This window comes from Coregonus clupeaformis, chromosome 8, assembly GCF_020615455.1.
Source record: "Coregonus clupeaformis isolate EN_2021a chromosome 8, ASM2061545v1, whole genome shotgun sequence".
In the NCBI taxonomy this organism is placed as follows: domain Eukaryota; kingdom Metazoa; phylum Chordata; class Actinopteri; order Salmoniformes; family Salmonidae; genus Coregonus; species Coregonus clupeaformis.
Window position 1 is genome coordinate 4,616,175 of NC_059199.1, and position 22,793 is coordinate 4,638,967.

The 22,793-nt window shown below is 41.6% G+C and overlaps 1 pseudogene; it reads right to left on the reverse strand.

Annotated features, from left to right (window-relative positions):
* Positions 1-22,793, reverse strand: part of LOC121572576 — a 246,485-nt pseudogene that overhangs the window by 132,304 nt on the left and 91,388 nt on the right.

Genomic DNA, 22,793 nt, shown 5'->3' on the forward strand with positions numbered 1-22,793 from the left:
ATCAACTCTCAATCTGTCACGTTAATACAATCCACACAACTCTGACACCACTGATTCCACTCCAGCGAGCCGACTCCATTCATAACATGATGTCACAAACTTCTGTGGAATCATCTTGACTGCCATGCCGGCGGGCATATCTGTGCGTACGTTTTAGTGTCTACCTCCCGTTTGCATGAATATTGAGAGCCCCAGTTTAAATATAGACACTTCAGTTCTGTTGGGATAAATATTAATGGCCATAATTCGCCGGTACTCAGTCATAATCATGATGTAAGAGACGTGAGGCATCGGAGGTCACAGGTGATCACTTAGCAGAGGGGAAAATGGAAGAGAACCCGGTTATGAGAGGACATATCCAACAATGGCAGCCTGTGACTCATGTTTCATGAGTAATACTGACACTACAGTACAAGGGGAGGGTCATGTGAAAATACATTTTATGTTGGGGAGGGGGATGCATTTTTTTTTATGACACCTCGAGTTGGACCAGACCCCACCCCCAGTACATTTCGAAATGTCCCTTATACAACCAGTATACAACCTGACCATGACATAGTGACGTCATTACAACCAGTTTTGCCCGCTGGGATATTGAGAGGTGATTGAAGAGGCGATTGAACAACATCGATCCACCTGTTGAATGCAACTTACTCATTGAACAAGACGTTGTGCTGAGGGCACATTCCCAGACGCTTCCTAATGGTGTCCATGTCCGTGCGGACATCGTAACCATTTATTAGAGCGGTCCCCGATGTCGGAGCGAAGAGTCCCGTCAAGATCGACCTATAGGATAACAGGAGAACAAGAAAATGTGCTGGGAAAGTGTGACTTCATTTTCACTTCCGTGTCCCTGGAAACCGAATTGAAAACCTTCATAAATACATAGGGTAGAATTAAATTAATCTACAAATATGAATATAATTTTATGTATATCTTAAATAACCGCATTTTCATGATTTGGATTATAAAAATCTGGAAGTAAAAAAAAACAAAAAAAACAAGTGGAGGTGGAAACAGACATCAATTTCCCAGCATATAAGAACTAATCAACAACATGTATCATGGTGGGCTAATCAATCAATAACATTCACATTGACTATATAATTGTGAAGCTAGACATGCTACAACATTACAGTTGCAATGAAGTAGCATCTTTAAAAAGTGAATTAGCTCTAATCAACTTGTGAAAACATTATAACCCGTCAATTCCCACTCACTTTCCACTAGCAGTTAGTCATCTTTCAAACTCATCATAAAGTAATAGCAAGATGTGTAAACTTTGTATATTATTTATAGAATAAATTGGAGTGAAATGAACTATACTGAACAAAAATATAAACGCAACATACAACAATTTCAAAGATTTTACCGAGTTAAAATTCATATAAGGAAATCAGTTAATTGAAATAAATTCATTTGGCCCTAATCTATGGATTTCACATGACTGGGCAGGGGCGCAGCCATGGGTGGGCCTGGAAGAGGGCCCACCCACTTGACAGCCAGGCCCAGCGAATCAGAATTAGTTTTCCCCCACAAAAGGGCTATATTACACACAGAAATACTCCTCAGCAACCCCCCTCCCCCTCCTCAGATGATCCTGCAGGTGAAGAAAACGGAAGTGGAGGTCCTGGGCTGGCATGGTTACACGTGATCTGCGGTTGTGAGGCCGGTTGGATGTACTGCCAAATTCTCTAAAACGAAGTTGGGCAGCTTATGGTAGAGAAATTAACATTAAATTATCTGGCAACAGCTCTGGTGGACATTGCTGCAGTCAGCATGCCAATTGCACGCTCCCTCAAAACTTGAGACATCTGTGGCATTGTGTTGTGTGACAAAACTGCACATTTTAAGGTTGCATTTTATTGTCCCTAGCACAAGGTGCACCTGTGTAATGATCATGCTGTTTAAACAGCTTCTTGATATGCCACATCTGTCAGGTGGATGGATTTTATTGGCAAAGGAGAAATACTCACTAATGGGGATGTAAACAAATTTGTGCACAGAATTTGTGAAAAATAAGCTTTTTGTGCGTATGGAACATTTCTGGGATTTTCTATTTCAGCTCATGAAACATGGGTCCAACAATTTACATGTTGCCTTAACATTTTTGTTTAGTTTAGATGCAACTCAAAACTGAGTGCAAATGTGCAAATCAACAATGCCTTGAGAAATCTTTCATTTCATTTCTTTTTCAAGTGCAATAAAGTTGTTTTTAGTACTTTGATATCGTATTGCCACACTTAAAATCACAAAGAGCTTTGTGGACACAACATTCAACTGGTGTTAGATGGTGACTCAGCACTTGCCCGTCCTTTCCTTTACTCATCATGCTTGGCTCCCTTGCTCCAATTCTGGCTTTCATTCCTCTTTCTCAGCTGAGACCTGTTGTCTTCTTCAGGTTTCTCTCTCCCTCTCTTTCTCTCTCCCTCTACCCACACATTCTCCATCTTTCCCTGTCTCCTTTTCTCTCCCTCGCTCTCACAGTCCCCACCCACTCTCTTCTTCTTCCTCCTCTTCATCCCCCCTCCCATTTTCTCTCTTTCCCTCACTCAATCTCTGGCCTTGTTGACGGTCTTCATTTTGTGCCGTCTTAACCTTACCTAACCTCTTGCACTCCTTTTTCGACCGGCAATTAAATGACTCCCCCTTCCATCCCTGCACTGCTGCTAACTTACTTTATTGTACTCTCAGAAGGCTAGCCTCAACCTGAGTTGTGGCCTTAGTGCTAACACCATGAGCTGAGAGCGATGCCAAAGTTCTTTGATGAAAGGATTAAACTTTGAATGCAACAGAGCTAAGAGTTTGATATTGCCATTGGCCCCGTGTAGCTCAGTTGGTAGAGCATGGCGCTTGCAATGCCAGGGTTGTGGGTTCGTTTCCCACGGGGGGCCAGTATGAAAAATGTATGCACTCACTAACTGTAAGTCGCTCTGGATAAGAGCGTCTGCTAAATGACTAAAATGTAAAATGTTGTAGACAGATTGCAGCATGAACCAACACACACAATCAACTTTGTGTAAGCAGTGTTACGGCTCTGAAAAGCACTATGTAATGTGTAACCATGGAGAGCTGACAGTTTGTATGTGTGCTGAGCTTTCTGGGGCAAAATGGCTGCTGGGCCGTGGCATCAACCAGGTTACACATTGGCAGTGGATGAGGTGAGTTGCCCCCATACATTGTCAAGTGCTAAAGCTTTGAGCGCCTGGGAAAGTACTACATAAATTCAATCCATTTGTATTATTATGTTACTTACATAGTGGTTGTTTTTCCTGCCCCATTGTGACCAAGGAAAGAGGTGATGTGATTCTCGTAGAAGTCCACAGTAAGTCCATCCACGGCAAGCTTTTTCCCCGTTTTATAGATCTTCACAAGGTTCCTGATTGAGACCCCTGCCTTCATATTGGGTGGTGGCTTTTCCAAATAATCTTTAAAATAAAACACCAAAAAAACATAGATGTATGCATGCATACATTTCAGACAACATAAGATACAATAGACAAAATAACATTCCAAAAAGATGATCCTGCTTTAGACAAATGAAGGAATGTGACAATGTCACATGGGTCTTTAATACATACATACATACATGTTTGGACACACCTACTCATTCCAGGGTTTTTCTTTATTTTTAATATTTTCTAGATTGTAGAATAATAGTGAAGACATCAAAACTATGAAATAACACATATGGAATCATGTACTAACCAAAAAAAGAGTAAACAAATCAAAATATATTTTGTATTTGAGATTCTTCAAAGTAGCCAACCTTTGCCTTAATGACAGCTTTGCACACTCTTGGCATTCTCTCAACCAGCTTCATGAGGTAGTCACCTGGAATGCATTTCAATTAACAGGTGTGCCTTCTTAAAAGTTAATTTGTTTCCTTCTTAATGCGTTTGAGCCAATCAGTTGTGTTGTGACAAGGTAGGGTTGGTATACAGAAGATAGCCCTATTTGGTAAAAGACCAAGTCCATATTATGGCAAGAACAGCTCAAATAAGCAAAGAGAAACGACAGTCCATCATTACTTGAAGACATGAAGGTCAGTCAATCCGGAAAATTTCAAGTGCAGTCGCAAAAACCATCAAGCGCTATGATGAAACTGGCTCTCATAAGGACTGCCACAGGAAAGGAAGACCCAGAGTTACCTCTGCTGCAGAGGATAAGTTCATTAGAGTTAACTGCACCTCAGAAACTGCAGCCCAAATAAATGCTTCACAGAGTTCAAGTAACAGACACATCTCAACATCAACTGTTCAGAGGAGACTGCATGAATCAGGCCTTCATGGTCGAATTGCTGCAAAGAAATCACTACTAAAGGACACCAATAAGAAGAAGAGACTTGCTTGGGCCAAGAAACACGAGCGATGGACATTAGACCAGTGGAAATCTGTCCTTTGGTCTGATGAGTCCAAATTTGAGATTTTTGGTTCCAACCGCTGTGTCTTTGTGAGACGTAGAGTAGGTGAACAGATGATCTCTGCATGTGTGGTTCCCACCGTGAAGCAGGAGGAGGTGTGATGGTGTGGGTGTGCTTTGCTGGTGACACTGTCTGTGATTTATTTAGAATTCAAGGCACACTTAACCAGCATGGCTACAACAGCATTCTGCAGCGATACACCATCCCATCTGGTTTGCGCTTAGTAGGACTATCATTTGTTTTTCAACAGGACAATGATCCAACACACCTCCAGGCTGTGTAAGGGCTATTTGACCACAAAGGAAAGTGATGGAGTGCTGCATCAGATGACCTGGCCTCCACAATCACACGACCTCAACCCAATTGAGATGGTTTGGGATGAGTTGGACAGCAGAGTGAAGGAAAAGCAGCCAACAAGTGCTCAGCATATGTGGGAACTCCTTCATGACTGTTGGAAAAGCATTCCAGGTGAAGCTGGTTGAGAGAATGCCAAGAGTGTGCAAAGCTGTCATCAAGGCAAAGGGTGGCTACTTTGAATAATCTAAAATATAAAATATATTTGGATTTGTTTAACACTTTTTTGTTTACTACATGATTCCATATGTGTTATTTCATAGTTGTTATGTTTTCACTATTATTCGATACTGTAGAAAATAGTAAAAATAAAGAAAAACCCTTGAATGAGTATGTGTGTCCAAACTTTTCACTGGTACAGTACATGAAATTATATATATATATATATATATATATATATATATATATATATATATATATATATATACATATATTACACACACTACCGTTCAAAAGTTTGGGATCACTTAGAAATGTCCTTGTTTTTGAAAGAAAAGCAATTTTCTTGTCCATTAAAATAACATCAAATTGATCAGAAATACAGTGTAGACATTGTTAATATTGTAAATGGCTATTGTAGCTGGAAACGGCTGATTTTTTATGGAATATCTACATAGGCGTACAGAGGCCCATTATCAGCAACCATCAGTCCTGTGTTCCAATGGCACGTTGTGTTTGCTAATCCAAGTTTATCATTTTAAAAGGCTAATTGATCATTAGAAAACCCTTTTGCAATTATGTTAGCACAGCTGAAAACTGTTGTGCTGATTAAAGAAGCAATAAACTGGCCTTATTGAGACTAATTGAGTATCTGGAGCATCAGCAATTGTGGGTTCAATTACAGGCTCAAAATGGCCAGAAACAAATAACTTTCTTCTGAAACACGTCAGTCTGTTCTTGTTCTGAGAAATGAAGGCTATTCCATGCGAGAAATTGCAAAGAAACTGAAGATCTCGTACAACGCTGTGTACTACTCCCTTCACAGAACAGCGCAAACTGGCTCTAACCTGAATAGAAAGAGGAGTGGGAGACCCGGTGCACAACTGAGCAAGAGGACAAATAAATTAGAGTGTTTAGTTTGAGAAACAGATGCCTCATAGGTCCTTAACTGGCAGCTTCATTAAATAGTACCTGCAAAACACCAGTCTCAACGTCAACAGTGAAGAGGTGACTTTTCTTTTTATTGGCCAGTCTGAGGTATGGCTTTTTCTTTGCAACTCTGCCTAGAAGGTCAGCATCCCAGAGTCGCCTCTTCACTGTTGACGTTGAGAACACAGGACTGATGGTTGCTGATAATGGGCCTCTGTACGCCTATGTAGATATTGCATTAAAAATCAGCTGTTTCCAGCTACAATAGCCATTTACAACATTAACAATGTCTACACTGTATTTCTGATCAATTTGATGTTATTTTAATGGACCAAAAAATTGCTTTTCTTTCGGAAAAAAATGACATTTCTAAGTGACCCCAAACTTTTGAACGGTAGTATATATATATATATATATATATATATACACAGTTTATAAATATACTGAACAAAAATATTAAACGCAACATGCAACAATTCCAACGGAAATCAGTCAATTTAAATAATTTCATTAGGACCTAATCTATGGATTTCACATGACTGTCAGGAGCGCAGCAGCGATGGGTGGTCCTGGGAAGGCATAGGCCTACCCACTTAGGAGCCAGGTCCACCCACTGGGGAGCCAGTTCCAGCCAATCAGAATTTGTTTTCCCCACAAAAGGGCTTTATCCGCAGGTGAAGGTTCTGGGCTGGCGTCGTTACACGTGGTCTGTGGTTTTGAGGCCGGTTGGACGTACTGCCAAATTCTCTAAAACGACATTGGAGGCGGCTTATGGTAGAGAAATGAACATTCAATATCTCTGGCAACAGCTCTGGTGGACATTTCTGCAGTCAGCATGACAATTGCACGCTCCCTTAAAACTTGAGACATCTGTGGCATTGTGTTGTGTGACAAAACTGCACATTTTAAAGTGGCCTTTTATTGTCCCCAGCACAATGTGCACCTGTGTAATGATCATGCTGTTTAATCAGCTTCTACATATGCCACACCTGTCAGGTGGGATGGATTATATTGGCAAAGGATAAATGTTCACTAACGGGGATGTAAAAGTATGTGTGTATGAAATTTGAGAGAGATACGCTTTTTGTGCGTATGGACAAATTCTGGGATCATTTCAACACATGAAACATGGGACCAACACTTTACACGAAAACGGCCTAGACACGGCCAATAAAACACCCTTGCACCTCCCTCGAACAAATGTTAATTAGCAGTCATTTACTAACGGGGCCTTGACTTTCCAAGCTCAACCTTGTTTTTCCCCCACCATTATCTTTGTCTATTATTATCCAACACAAAATCAAGGTGCCAACAATCAGGAGTCTAAAGTTATAATGAACTAAGCTCATTGAGGTTAGCCTTCTGTCTGTAATGGGAATGACCTTTGTTAAACCAGACAAATAAATAACTGTTGCCTAATGCCAGAGTGTGTGTGTGGGTGTGTGTGTTTGTGCACAGGTGTGTGAGTGAATACCACTGGCTACTATACCGTTGTATTCCATGGGATCCTTGAACTGACTAGTGTCAGTGTTGGGCACCGCAGACGCCCCGCACCAATAGGAGGCAGTGAAAAGGAAGTACCACGGCTTGGCTATTCCATATTGGCCTGTCATCAAGCGTGGAGAAACATCATTCACATTTTAATAACAGCTTGAGGGATGGCACTTTGCAGTGCATGTTTCCATCCAGCTAGACTGTCACAAATCCCCCTCTTATTTTAATTAGAGAAGATGAGATGAATATATTACGGCAGTCTGCTGGGATATTAGATATTTTCCGGTTATTGACCAACAACAACACATACACGAGGAGTGTATCAATTCCGTGTACTCTGTGGATTCCATAATTACAGTATAACGTACATTTTGTCTATAAAACTGTTTATCATACTTTACACAGTTTAACCCCCAACATCAGAGTACTGTAGCATCACACGGGTGGAATCTGTTCCATTTAGGTACATTATGTCCATGTTAGTGGGACATACGTTACTTATCGATGGCACTTTATCCACTAACTGATGTCATTATGTACAGCACTCGCAGTGCATGGTGTTCATATTAGGACAGTCACACCTTAATGGAAGTTGTGTCACAGTCAGAGTTGTAGAGTCCTAATATGGACAACGTACTATGAGCATTACGGTATAGGGCGACGTGAATCCTAGGGGACGCTGATACTGGGTCAGTTTTTCCCCACTGATGGTTATAATTGCGGGAGGGGAAGCTGATCCTAGATCTTTACCTAGGGTAAACTTCACTCCGGAGTGTGCATTACTGATAGCTTTCTCATGAATGAGTTACCTGGGAAGACGTTCTCAATGTACCACGTGAGCAGCCAGTAGATGAGGGCGTCGATGAGCATCATGATGATGGACACGATGAAGCTGTACCGGTCTCCCTCAGGATTTTGGGTGATGTTACTCCACTGGATACCGATGCCCTGCTCCTCGTACTTGACGAAGTTCTCACAGCCGTACCCGAAGGCCACGCACGACAGCAAACTCTGGAAATGGATGCAGTTTAGATCTGATTGGTTACTATCCAAGAGTGGATGTCAGGATCAGGTCAGATCATCATTATCACCTTCAACATCAGTGAGGCAGAGCATGTCAGGAACCTCAATGCAACAAACAAAAATACTTGTCCCGGATATGCAACACTGTCATTGAATTATACAATGAGTGTACACAACATTAGGAACACCTGCTCTTTCCATGACAGAGACTGACCAGGTGAATCCAGGTGAAAGCTATCATCCCTTATTGGTCACTTGTTAAATCCACTTCAAATCAGTTTAGATGAAGGGGAGGAGACAGGTTAAAGAATGATTTTTAAGCCTTTAGACAATTGAGACATGGATTGTGTATGTGTGCCATTCAGGGGGTGAATGGGCAAGACAAAATATTTAAGTGCCTTTGAACGGGGTATGGTAGTAGGTGCCAGGCACACCGGTTTGAGTGTGTCAAGAACTGCAACGCTGCTGGGTTTTTCACGCTCAACAGTTTCCTGTGTGCATCAAGAATAGTCCGCCACCCAAAGGACATCCAGCCAATTTGACACAGCTGTGGGAAGCATTGGCGTCAATATGGACCAGCATCCCTGTGGAACGCTTTCGACACCTTGTAGAATCCATGCCCCAATGAATTGAGGCTGTTCTGAGGGCAAAGGTGGGTGCAACTCAAGATTAGGAAGGAGTTCTTAATGTTTTGTACACTGAGTGTACAGTGTGATTTTCAGTTGAGCGTTTGATTAGCATCAGTGTCTGATCTAGCTATGGGAAACCATGGTCGTGTTCAATAGGGAATTCAATTGTAGGAAATACATCTAATTGGAAACATTCCACCCTATTTTAAAATGGTTCAAAACGTATCTTTGATACAGTAGGAAATTGCTAGGGAAATGACAAATGGTGCTTTGCCCATGACACATCCTCTGGTACAGCCGATCACTCTCTTCTGCCATATTGCCTGCCAGCTGTTTGGGCATGCTTCATTTACCCAAGTGTTTAAGCCCAGGCAGATGCCACAAACACTTAATAAAGCCTTGTAGACCAGCATATGATGTACAACAGCACCAAAAAAAACATTGTAGATGTTGTCCCTCTTCTGTCACATTGAAACCCGCCAACTGCCAATATCTGTAACTGAATTATATTCTGACTGAGTGACAATAGGGGAAGCTATGGCCCCACTGCGACACCAGAGGTCTGACCTGAACGCTGTCCGCAGTCTCTCCATGCAAAGCCACTGGCACCCATTCAACTGTCCCCCTGAGTCCGAGCTCGGACACGTTCGACTGCCAAACAATCGGCAGCCAATCATCGGACAAAGGGTGACGGCAGGGCAGCAAATGACCCCTCCCTGACCTTTCAGTGACAGGCTGACAGAGTGCCGGTGCGGCTAATCTGACTTTGAGAGTGGCAGGCGCCCCAGAATCAAACAATCAGACCATCCGCTATGAAACACGTCAACACGACAATACAGAAGCCACAACACGCACCCAGCCGGCAGAAAGAAAAAAACATCTAGCTCTCAGTTAAAAAGCTCTCACAGATGGTAAACAACACATTTCCACCTGAAAAATAATAGAGGAGGATCCTAGTTTGTGGAGGAGGTGAAACGTAGGAAGAAAATAGAAAAAACTGGATGCTGGAGAGATAATTATATTTTGTATTTGTCCCATCTTATTGCTGTCCTCGTGATATTACACACACAGCCAATATCTCTGCATAGGCAAAATCCTCAAATCACAACACAGTCATTAATATGAATATAAATGATTTGGCATTATTCAGATGCATGTATGATTATGATATCAAAGACAATAGTGTGTGTGTTTCTCTCTGTGAGTGTGTGTGTGCCTGGAAACGGTGTACTGTTGGGCGGTAAAAAAAACATCCCTACATCTCTAATAAATAAACTACGGGGATGGACTGGAAGTCAACACGGTCAGAGAAACATTGTTCATGCAAATGAGAGGAGTAGCCCATCCGTCTCAACAGGGGGAGTGGAGGAAGAAAATCTCAATGCCAAGGGCAAAACTTCAAAAGGTACTTTTTACGCCCAATTGGTAGTTACAGTCTTGTCCCATTGCTCCAACTCCCGTACGGACTCGGGAGAGGCGAAGGTCGAAAGCCATGCGTCCTCCGAAACACGACCCTGCCAAGCTCGCTTAACCCGGAAGCCAGCCGCAGCAATGTGTCAGAGGAAACACCATACAACTGGCGGCTGAAGTCAGCGTGCATGCGCCCGGCCCGCCACAAGGAGTTGCTAGAGCACGATGGGACAAGGTTAACCGTGGCGGCCAAACCGTCCCCTAACCCGGATGACACTGGGTCAATTGTGCACCGCTTCATGGGTCTCCCAGTCGCGGCCTGGGATCGAACCCGGGTCTGTAGTGACGTCTTGAAGTCATGTTTTTTCCTCCCCTCTAAAAAAGATATGACACACACTTAGGAAGAAAAAAGGGAGATTATTGGCAACTTTTCTTCCCCCTCAGGAAGTTGAAAAGGGTTGGCATGGGCCCTCAAATACAGCTGCACCATTGAGAGCATCTTGACTGGCTGCATCACTGCTTGGTATGGCAACAGCATTGCCCTCGATCTCATGGCGCTACAGAGGGTGGTGTGGACAGCCCAGTACATCACTGGGGCCTGCCACCCAGGACCTCTATATCAAGCGGTGTGAAAGGAAGGCACGGAAAATCGTTAAAGACTCCAGCCACACAAGCCGCAGACTGTTCTCTCTGCTTCCGCACGGCAAGCAGTATCGGTGCATCAAGTCTGACACCAACAGGCTCCTGAACAGCTTCTATCCCCAAGCCATAACACTGCTAAATAGCTAACAGAATGGCTACACAGACTATCTGAGCTGACCTTTGTATTACATTTTTGCACGTTCTCTATGCACACTCACAGGACTCTACACACTCACGCACACTGACACTCCAACACACACAAAACATGCACACACATTTATACTCACTCTACACACACGCACACACACTCACATACAATCATAATTTACGTTGCTGCTACTCTGTTCATCATATATCCTGATGCCTAGTCACCTTACCCCTATACATATCTACCTCCATCACACCAATATTCTTGCACATTGTAAATATGGTACTGGAACTGACCCTTTATATAGCTTCTTACTTTCTAGTTTTTCCTTGTTTTTGTTCTACCTTATGTTATTTTTAGTGCTACATTTATATTGATTACTGCATTGTTGGGTTGGACCTTGCAAGAAAGGCATTTCACTGTAATTGTGCACGTGACATTAAAACTTGAAACGTAACATAATAAAAAAACGTGACTACGAAGGAAAACACTTTTCAGAGAGAAGATCAATGTGTCATTGAGTTGACATTACTTGTTTGAATGCTGGGTTTAAAGTAGGGTATACCGGCGTGAAAAGATAAACACAGAGCATTGTCAGGTGCCAGAGTGAGATATTTTTTGAGGCCGCGGCTAGATAATTCAATTTTGAGAAACAAGGAATCATGGTTCTACTTTAAAGTCTCAAAAGATGTGTCTCCATGGCAATGAAGAGTACGAACGGCGTACGAACGGCTGTGTCTTTGTGTCTGCAGAACGGACAGCTCCATGACAAATGATCCTACACAGAACAGAAAGGTCACTCAGAAAAGCTACAATAAAAGTTGAGCATGCATGTATATGCTATTTATCTTTTCATTCCAAATGACAAAATCAGCTAAAAAACTACTCCATGGGTTTATTCGGTCTCATTTATCCGCTTTCTCAAGTATGTGCATTATAAAGACTTGAGTTATACAGTATGACTGAGTGCTTGTAGGGGAGACTGGGGTTGGTTGTCACAGTGCTTTTTACCAGTGGTGTGGACATGAGTCACATGTCTTGGGCTTGAGTCTGGCTCCAGCCACACATTTGATGACTTGAGACTGGACTTTATATAAAATAAAATAACTTGAGACTTGACTTGGACTTGGAGCCTCAAGGCTCGGGATTCGACTTTGACTTGAGACTGATGACTTGAAATTATCTGGCCAGGTTTTGTAACATTTTGTCACTCATTCTGTGGCACAGAGTCTCCATGGATTACTCTCCACGCAGCTAGAGACAGTATCACACTTGCAAAAACACATCTTGACTAGTGAAATGCACAATCTGTGCACTGATTGGACCAGCAAACTGTCAATCAACACAGGTTGGGTGAGCTAGCTAAAGTGAGAAGGTTTTGGGGGGTTGTGACTGTGAAACTGAATAGAACAAATATATATTTTTCATGGATATTTTAATAGGCTACATATAGTATTGAATATTTACCAGTATACCTTTGCTTATTCGATCTGGTCACTAACATAGGCCTAAGGCATTGCACCAAATTCTGGTTTAAAAGACATCTAATCTGTGCTTCAGAACCAAAAGGTTGTGTGTCTTTGACTGTTGACCAATGACCAGTCATCAGCATTGGCGTGCAAAGGGGGGGAACGTTTCCAGATTAGTGACCCGAAAGCGCATGTTTAATTTTCGCCGGTTTTGCCTGGCAAAAACAGAGTAGCCTACCTACTTTAATATTACATATATATACACTACCGTTCAAAAGTTTGGGGTCACTTAGAAATGTCCTTGTTTTCGAAAGAAAAGCAATTTGTTTGTCCATTAAAATAACATCAAATTGATCAGAAATACTGTGTAGACATTGTTAATGTTGTAAATGGCTATTGTAGAGAGAAACGGCTCATTTTTAATGGAATATCTATATAGGCGTACAGAGGCCCATTATCAGCAACCATCAGTCCTGTGTTCCAATGGCACGTTTTGTTTGCTAATCCAAGTTTATCATTTTAAAAGGCTAATTGATCATTAGAAAACCCTTTTGAAATTATGTTAGCACAGCTGAAAACTGTTGTGCTGATTAAAGAAGCAATAAACTGGCCTTATTGAGACTAATTGAGTATCTGGAGCATCAGCAATTGTGGGTTCAATTACAGGCTCAAAATGGCCAGAAACAAATAACTTTCTTCTGAAACACGTCAGTCTGTTCTTGTTCTGAGAAATGAAGGCTATTCCATGCGAGAAATTGCAAAGAAACTGAAGATCTCGTACAACGCTGTGTACTACTCCCTTCACAGAACAGCGCAAACTGGCTCTAACTAGAATAGAAAGAGGAGTGGGAGACCCGGTGCACAACTGAGCAAGAGGACAAATACATTAGAGTGTCTAGTTTGAGAAACAGACGCCTCACAGGTCCTCAACATGCAGCTTCATTAAATAGTACCCGCAACACACCAGTCTCAACGTCAACAGTGAAGAGGCGACTCCGGGATGCCGACCTTCTAGGCAGAGTTGCAAAGAAAAAGACATATCTCAGACTGGCCAATAAAAAGAAAAGATTAAAATGGGCAGTCTGAGATATGGCTTTTTCTTTGCAACTCTGCCTAGAAGGTCAGCATCCCGGAGTCGCCTCTTCACTGTTAGCTGTGTAACATAATTGCCTCCCACTCCAGTTCTCTATTCTGGTTAGAGCCAGTTTACTCTGTTCTGTGAAGGGAGTAGTACACAGCGTTGTACGAGATCTTCAGTTTCTTGGCAATTTCTCGCATGGAATAGCCTTCATTTCTCAGAACAAGAATAGACTGACAAGTTTCAGAAGAAAGTTATTTGTTTCTGGCCATTTTGAGCCTGTAATCGAACCCACAATTGCTGATGCTCCAGATAGTCAACTAGTCTCAAGAAGGCCAGTTTTATTGCTTCTTTAATCAGCACAACAGTTTTCAGCTGTGCTAACATAATTCCAAAAGGGTTTTCTAATGATCAATTAGCCTATTAAATTGATAAACTTGGATTAGCAAACACAACGTGCCATTGGAACACAGGACTGATGGTTACTGATAATGGGCCTCTGTACGCCTATGTAGATATTCCATTAAAAATAGGCCGTTTCCAGCTACAATAGCCATTTACAACATTAACAATGTCTACACTGTATTTCTGATCAATTGGATGTTATTTTAATGGACAAAAAATTTGCTTTTCTTTCGAAACAAGGACATTTCTAAGTGACCCCAAACTTTTGAACGGTAGTGTATATATATAAGTACCATTTAGCAATCTGCTATGGACGCAACTTTGCCACAATAATAGGCTAACTGCTTTCATAGATCATTTTCATATTTCAGATAGGCCTAATTTGGGTGGGTTATAATGATATACCTCAGTGGTGGTAATGGCTACTGTTGATGTCGGAAGTTTACATACACCTTAGCCAAATACATTTCAGTTTTTCACAATTCCTGACATTTAATCCTAGTAAAAATTTCCTGTTTTAGGTCAGTTAGGATTACCACTTTATTTAAAACATTTGAAATGTCAGAATAACAGTAGAGAGAATGATTTATTTCTGCTTTTATTTCTTTCATCACATTCCCAGTGGGTCAGAAGTTCACATACACTAAATTAGTATTTGGTAGCATTGCCTTTAAATTGTTTAACTTGGGTCAAACGTTTCAGGTAGCCTTCCACAAGCTTCCCAAAATAAGTTGGGTGAATTTTGGCCCATTCCTCCTGACAAAGCTGGTGTAACTGAATCCGGTTTGTAGGCCTCCTTGCTCGCAAACGCTTTTTCAGTTCTGCCCACAAATGTTCTATAGGATTGAGGTCAGGACTTTGTGATGGCCACTCCAATACCTTGACTTTGTTGTCCTTAAGCCATTTTGCCACAACTTTTGAAGTATGCTTGGGGTCATTGTCCATTTGGAAGACCCATTTGCAACCAAGCTTTAACTTCCTTACTGATGTCTTGAGATGTTGCTTCAATATATCCACATAATTTTCCTTCCTCATGATGCCATCTATTTTGTGAAGTGCATCAGTCCCTCCTGCAGTAAAGCACCCCCACAGCATGATGCTGCCACCCCTGTGCTTCACGGTTGGGATGGTGTTCTTCGGCTTGCAAGCTTTCCCCTTTTTCCTCCAAACATCACGATGGTCATTATGGCCAAACAATTCTATTTTTGTTTCATCAGACCAGAGGACATTTCTCCAAAGAGTACGATCTTTGTCCCCATGTGCATTTGCAAACCGTAGTCTGGCTTTTTCATGGCGGTTTTGGAGCAGTGGCTTCTTCCTTGCTGAGCGGCCTTTCAGGTTATGTAGATATAGGACTTGTTTTACTGTGGATATAGATACTTTTGTACCTGTTTCCTCCAGCATCTTCACAAGGTCCTTTGCTGTTGTTCTGGGATTGATTTGCACTTTTTGCACCAAAGTACGTTCATCTCTAGGAGACAGAACGCGCCTCCTTCCTGAGCGGTATGACGGTTGCGTGGTCCCATGGTGTTTATACTTGGGTACGATTGTTTGTACAGATGAACGTGGTACCTTCAGGCGTTTGGAAATTGCTCCCAAGGATGAACCAGACTTGTGGAGGTCTACAATTATTTTTCTGAGGTCTTGGCTGATTTCTTTTGATTTTCCCATGATGTCAAGCAAAGAGGCACTGAGTTTGAAGGTAGGCCTTGAAATACATCCACAAGTACACCTCCAATTGACTCAAATGATGTCAATTAGCCTATCAGAAGCTTCTAAAGCCATGACATCTTTTTCTGGAATTTTCCAAGCTGTTTAAAGGCACAGTCAACTTAGTGTATGTAAACTTCTGACCCACTGGAATTGTGATACAGTGAATTATAAGTGAAATAATCTGTCTGTAAACAATTGTTGGAAAAATTACTTGCACAAAGTAGATGTCCTAACCGACATGCCAAAACTATAGTTTGTAAAAAATAAATTTGTGGAGTTGTTGAAAAACAAGTTTTAATGACTCCAACCTAAGTGTAGCTAAACTTCCGACTTCAACTGTATATGTCTAAAGATAGCTATAAAATTGCACAACCTTTAATACTTATGGGATGACGTAACATACTGGCAAATTAATTACAATATTTCTGACGGAAAATAAGGATCCTGCAACCTCCACTGCATACAGGTAGACCATATGATCCTGCTTTGTCTGGACTCCAGAGAAGTGACATTGTGACATGATACCCCTAGTTGATATTTACTGCTAGCATCAATGACTCTCAGCTCAAAATGCAGGTGTAAAATGCAGTTTATTTCTCTATCTTGCATTTTGAAAATGTATAATCATTTATGGCTGTAATTTGCTCAGAATTTGTGCATGCGTGTTCTCCCTATGTGCACATGCATGTGCGTGCGTGGGGTTCGCAAGCTTTGAACAACTTACTTTTGGAGTTCCACTGAGCTAGCAAACAGATTGCTGATTTGCTGTACAGCTATAGGATCGGGTGCAGTGCAAACGTCACATTGTAGGGAGAGAGTATTGCCATAAATGAATATGCAGCTCTAGAAATTGTTTGGTGATCAAAAATATACCAAGCATCAAGCAACAATTACTAACATGGCCTACTGGTCTTTTGGTATGTCAAAGTTGCTTGACATTTATAATTTAGTTATGAAGCTTACATTTGGAATTTGTTGTTAGAATTAATCAAAATTGTATTTGTCAAATGCGCCAAATACAACAGGTGTAGACCTTACCATGAAATGCTTACTTACAAGCCCTTAACCAACAATGCAGTTCAAGATGCAGTTCAAATGCAGTTCAAAATATTTACTAAATAAACAAAATGAACAAATAAAATGAAAAGTAAAACAATAAAATAATGAGGCTATATTCAGGGAGTACCAGGGGGGGTGAATACTTTCGCAAGCCACTGTCCATCCTATGGGCAGTTGTATCTGTGCTATCAGGTTTTGTTGCCCCCCTCTCTCACACAAATTTTTTCTGTCACACACCCACACATGTAAACATGAATGTCATATATTGTTCTTAAGGCATAAAATGCTGAATGTTGTAAGGAACATTGTTCGATCAAAGAAACGCTATTTCTAAGACTGTGTGCTATATTGCTTAAGTTCCTGTTACAAAAGGAATAGGCTTCTAGCAAACATTGTGACAACCAATCCCATATTGTGAGACACTACCAACCCCGCGATGGGGCTGTTTGTCACAATTGCACAGAGTGGAAGGAGATATGATGATAAAAATGGTCCCTATTTCAACCCAAGACCTTCGTCTTTCTATTAATGATGGAAGGAGTCTTGTAAGAAATACTGGTGCTGAGACATAACACACAAGAGTAAAACGTGTAACAACCAACCCCGGTCTCCCCTACTTCTGGCAAAGAGTGGTCGGAAAAGGAAAAGTAATATCACCGTTTGAACTAAACCATAAAAGCTCAATAACTGCACCATATAGGAAATGAAACAACATGACTCAACGTTATTATTATTGTCAGAGGAAATCTCCCACTTTCAGATCACAGAAAACAGACAGAAGTATCACAAATTGCATCTTGTATACAGTAAGGGCTAATGACAATGGGATACACTCCAAAACACACAAACTTAATGTGGAAAGGTGGGAGAGATCAATAAATAATTGGATCAAATGGTAAATACAATAACAACAGGGGGTTATAGAAGTTAACAATATAGATCTGGTGATGCATTGGCAGAGTTAAAAGGTTGAGAGAAGAATGGTTACAGGGCACATAGGAATATCATTAATAGAGCCCAACAGTGGAGGTGTCATTATACCCATAAAACCTAGCGGTCAAACAGGGAAATGGTTCCAATCGTTTTTCCACCATTCATTTTTCCCATAGGGGATTTTAGAAACACTTAAAATAAGGGCTGTGTTTCGTGTAAGCTTACCCTGGCTAAAAGACACCTTGCCCTAGAGAGATTTACACGGTTATCAAAACGTCACGCCAGGGTAAGCCTACACAAAGCACAGCCCTTATTTTAACTGTTTCTAAAATCCCCTATGCGAAAAATGAACGGTGGAAAAACGATTGGAACCATTTCTCTGTTTGCCCGCTAGGTTTTGTGGGTATTATGACTCATACTTGCGTGTCAGAGCAAGGATCTATAGTTTAGGTCATGGGGATCGCACAGTGGTTGGATATTATCCCAGCATCTGTACTGTGTCTGTGCATGTTTGTGTGCGTGCTTGTGTGTGTGTGTGTGTTTCAGTAACATTGGTTCCGGAGACTTACAGGGTGTGCAGGCTTTTTTTTAAACACAACTGAATTAATAAAATCATCAGTTCATTTATTGAATCAGGTGTGCTAATAAATCTGGGAGAGAACAAAAGCCTGCACACCACATCTACCATGTGCCTGGTGTTTACTGTATGTTTCCAGGCAGAACCCCACAACTCTCTTGGTCAAAGTACAACCTTCCTCTCTCTTCAACACCATTACAAAATCACTTAGTCTTCAATACAGTTTGAAATCCTAACCCTAATAAACACCCACTGGGTCTCTGCTGTCCATTATGGACCTGTGGAGGAAGCAACAGTAGTTCCATAGGTCCACTCACCACAGCGATTTTGACCTGGAACCCCATGATGTCCCTCCAGGCGTAACAGAGGAGGTGCGGAAGGTAGAGGACGAAGTAGATGAGGCCACCGCACGCCGCCGCCAGGTTGGCCTTGGAGAAGAAGACGCTGATAAAGAAACACTCCATGATGGTGGCCACGCAGAAGACCAGCAGGAAGACGAAGATCACAGAGGGGTCGCTGTACTGTAGCACCTTCCCATACTGCACCAGGAGAGGGCCGGGATGAAAGGGAAAAATAAAGGGGGAAAAGACAACACTGTGGCCTTGTTCGAAATGCATATTCTTTCCTCGTTTTCATGAGATAATCACAGATCTGTAAGTGATGAGTGATATGTGAAAGCAAGGCTATTGTAGTTTGAGGGTTCTTTAGATAGTGGATGGATGACTATGTGGATAAACACTGGATGGAGACAGATTACTATTTTGCAGGTTTAATGAAGAACTGACCATAGTTACAGCCATGCATAAACTCAACTACTTCCTGTTCTCCTCCAACAATTAACAAACATCTGACCAATCAGCATAGAGCAAAGTAGTTGTTAGATAGATAATCAATTACCCTTACAATTCCAAACAATTGATTCACCATATTTTAGAACTACACAACCATGACTAAGAAAACAATCAAATATCCTATAAAATAATCCTACATTATCATGGTTTTACTTTCACCAATCCAAACATTTTAGATATGTGATTACTTCAAGGAAGGAAGAAAGGAAGGATGTATTTCTTTAACTATTCGAACAGGGCCAGCGGTAGCCGCTAAACTACCCGAGTTAGCACTTTGGGAGTATTGATTGCCAATGGTTGTTCGAGCCACAACCATTTCTTGTGTCTAGCAGCTCAGGCAAGAGAAGGTTATCTTACAATGAACAAACTTCACAGACAAAAGCAGAGTGATTGCGACTGATTGTGGTGATTAACTTATTATTTGTGAAGAGAGGACAAAGCGGCACAAAAATAAAGCTTTTGATTAAAATGACTTATTGGTAATGATTTGACAAGCAGTAGGCAGAGTGACTCACCAGGTGTTGATAGCGTATTATCTAGACTACTCCTAAAAATGTATCACTTATTGTACTTCTAATACAGCTTCAAAATATGATTTACCATCATGTTTGACGTAAAGGACGGTCAGTCCTTGCATCCATAGCTTTGTCTATGGATTTGCAAGTGGTTACACCCCTGCCCCATCTCAACAGCAATACAATTGGTGGAGCTGCCATTTTATTGTTTTTCTGTAGGAGTGAGCATTTATTTGTTAGTCTATAGTTAGTTCAAATATAACCCCTATAGTGGCGTCGCTCTGCTTATCGGCATTATGAGAAGACCCTTTCCCAGTCTTGGAGGTCTGTGCACCAGGGCAACTCAAGTCTTTGATTAAACTCTCCTCCTCACTACCATTTTGACAAACCCAAACCCACTGAATACTGTCATTAGGAGTAATGCTAAACCACTGTTGTGTTACAAACAGTGGTATGCAAGCTAACAGCCTCATCCAAATTGATCTAAAATGTTGCAAGACTAGGCCCAGGTCTACTGTTTGGTATTACTTCTAATGATAGTTTATTACAGGCTTATTACAAGCTTATATTACAATACAAGTATCACTTCCCTCTCATCCAGTCATTGACATCCTAAGCCCACAATTGATGCTCACAGCCCTCCAAGAAGTGGTGAAAGGTCTGGAATTAGTGGTGAATCACCTTGAGGATGAGGGTGAGGAGGAGCGCACTGACAGCCAGCGGCAGCATGCTGGACACGGCCCAGCTCAGCCAGTAGGTGGAGCTCCTCAGCCCCATCATCCTCACCATCTCCTTCAGACGCGCCTCCTTCTCCATGACGATGCCCTTCACGATCATGGCCACTGAGTAGATCCAGGCCAGGGTTAGGTATAGGGGCAGAGAGCGTGCCAGCGAGCGGAGGAACCTAATGGGGGGAGGGGGAGGGTTGGGAGATGAAGAGGGAGGGGGCAGAGGGTATACGGCCCAGTCACATCCGGATGCTGATTGACATTTTCTACTGAGCTATTGTCGTGGCAAAATCCCAATGAGTGAATGATATACCTACAGTGGTAACTTGATTTCCAGCAACAAACTTGATAGATACGATTTGATTTACAGCAAATTTACTTGATTTGGCGTATCAATGGTGGTTGTGTTCCTGCATGGTGGGGATGAAATTCAAGTGGCCTGAGATATGGATTTCCAACTTTTTGACCTCATTCATTTTCTGAAAAGCAACTTAGTTACTTTGGCGGCAATTATTTTTGTACATTTTTTATTTTTTCCTTAAGTTGACTGAGAACACATTCTCATTTACATCAACGACCTTGGGAATAGTTACAGGGGAGATGAGGTGGGATGAATGAGACAATTGTAATGATTGGGGATGATTAGGTGGCCAGATTGGGAATTTAGCCAGGACACCGGGGTTAACACCCCTACTCTTACGATAAGTGCCATGGGATCTTTAGTAACCAGAGAGAGGCAAACGCTCAAAGAAAATATGAATGTTTTTCACAGACGCTAAAACGACTTTCAGTGAAATGGGGAGGGGACATTATGAGGACATATTAGAGGTAGAATACAGAGGGCATGTTGATCACCACAAAAGTCATACAGTATTTCCATTAGGGATACATGGTCTGTGAAGAACCAAACCAATCGTGATTTACCAAACAAATGCTTCATCTTGCTGTTGCCTTGAGTGGGAAGCAGAAAAGGGCCACAGTGTTTGGGCCAACAATATTAATAAACTCCAATTAATCACTCTGGAGTGAAATGGCAAGTGGAAAAGAACAGGTGTGGATGACAAATCTTGTGGCAGTCACACCTAATCCAGACACAGCAGTCTAATAATTGCCTTCTAATTCCCTGTTATATTAACGTGCTGCAAATGGCCATGACATTTAGAATAGGGCTCTATGATTTGAATACACATCATGCCCAGTTGTTCCTCCAAGGCACCCAACTAACTCAATGTATTGTTATTAATGTTACAAATTGCTGATGGCTGGAAAACACATTAGAGTGACAGGGAAATTACATTTTGCCCAGAGCGGTTTTATTTACTATGAGAATTTTCCAATTAAACTGCAAAAAATTTATTAGCTGATCTAAATCTTTTTCATGTAACCCTGCATATGAATTAGGAGGCTGAAAAGGACACTGTACCTTTAAGTGGCAGATAACGACGATGCAAAAAAATGGTGGTGATGAGCAAACAAAATACCCGCCTTATTGGGATAAATGTTCTATAATTTAGCTAGACGCACATTATTCAACAGACAGGGGATCAATTGAACAGATTAAATTGCACGCGGCAGGATCGATGACACAGAAGAGTGATGTAAAGTACATTTAAACTACAGAGCAACAGCCTAACATGCTGCCCACACTGCTCGCGTTACGTGTGCGAGCATTGCAAAATAAATGTACACATACATGTTATTCAATCATTGCATACACACTGCTCGCACGTGTCAACGAGCGTCTGCGTAGCCAGGTACTAAAATAGAATTTAAGTCTATTTGTGACGCTTGACGAGCTGCAAGTCCCGCCTCTCCCATCTCCTCATTGGTTTTTAGGAGCATATACCCACGTGGGTGATTGAAAGATGAACTGAGGTCCACACTCCAGTAAAGTTGGTTCCAACCGCCATATAAAGTCCAAAGAAGAAGAAGAAGAAGAAGAAGAAGCCTGAATGAGGAGCGATTACTAGAAACGAACTCGGTTTACCCTTTTATCTGTGGCTTAATTGTCAGAGTAGAGGACCTTGTGCATTTCAGGTAAAATAACAACCCAATGTTTATATCCAAGGACAAATTAGCTAGCAACAGCAAGCTAGCTAGCTAAATTGCCATAAATGTTTAATGCTTTTCGACCTGTCCCCAAATTCAAATAGTTGGTTCAGAGTTTGTCTGGTGTGGGTGGACAAAATCAACATGCGCGCGATGGCACACGCTGATGCACGTGCACGTAAATCTAATATGCTGACTACACTG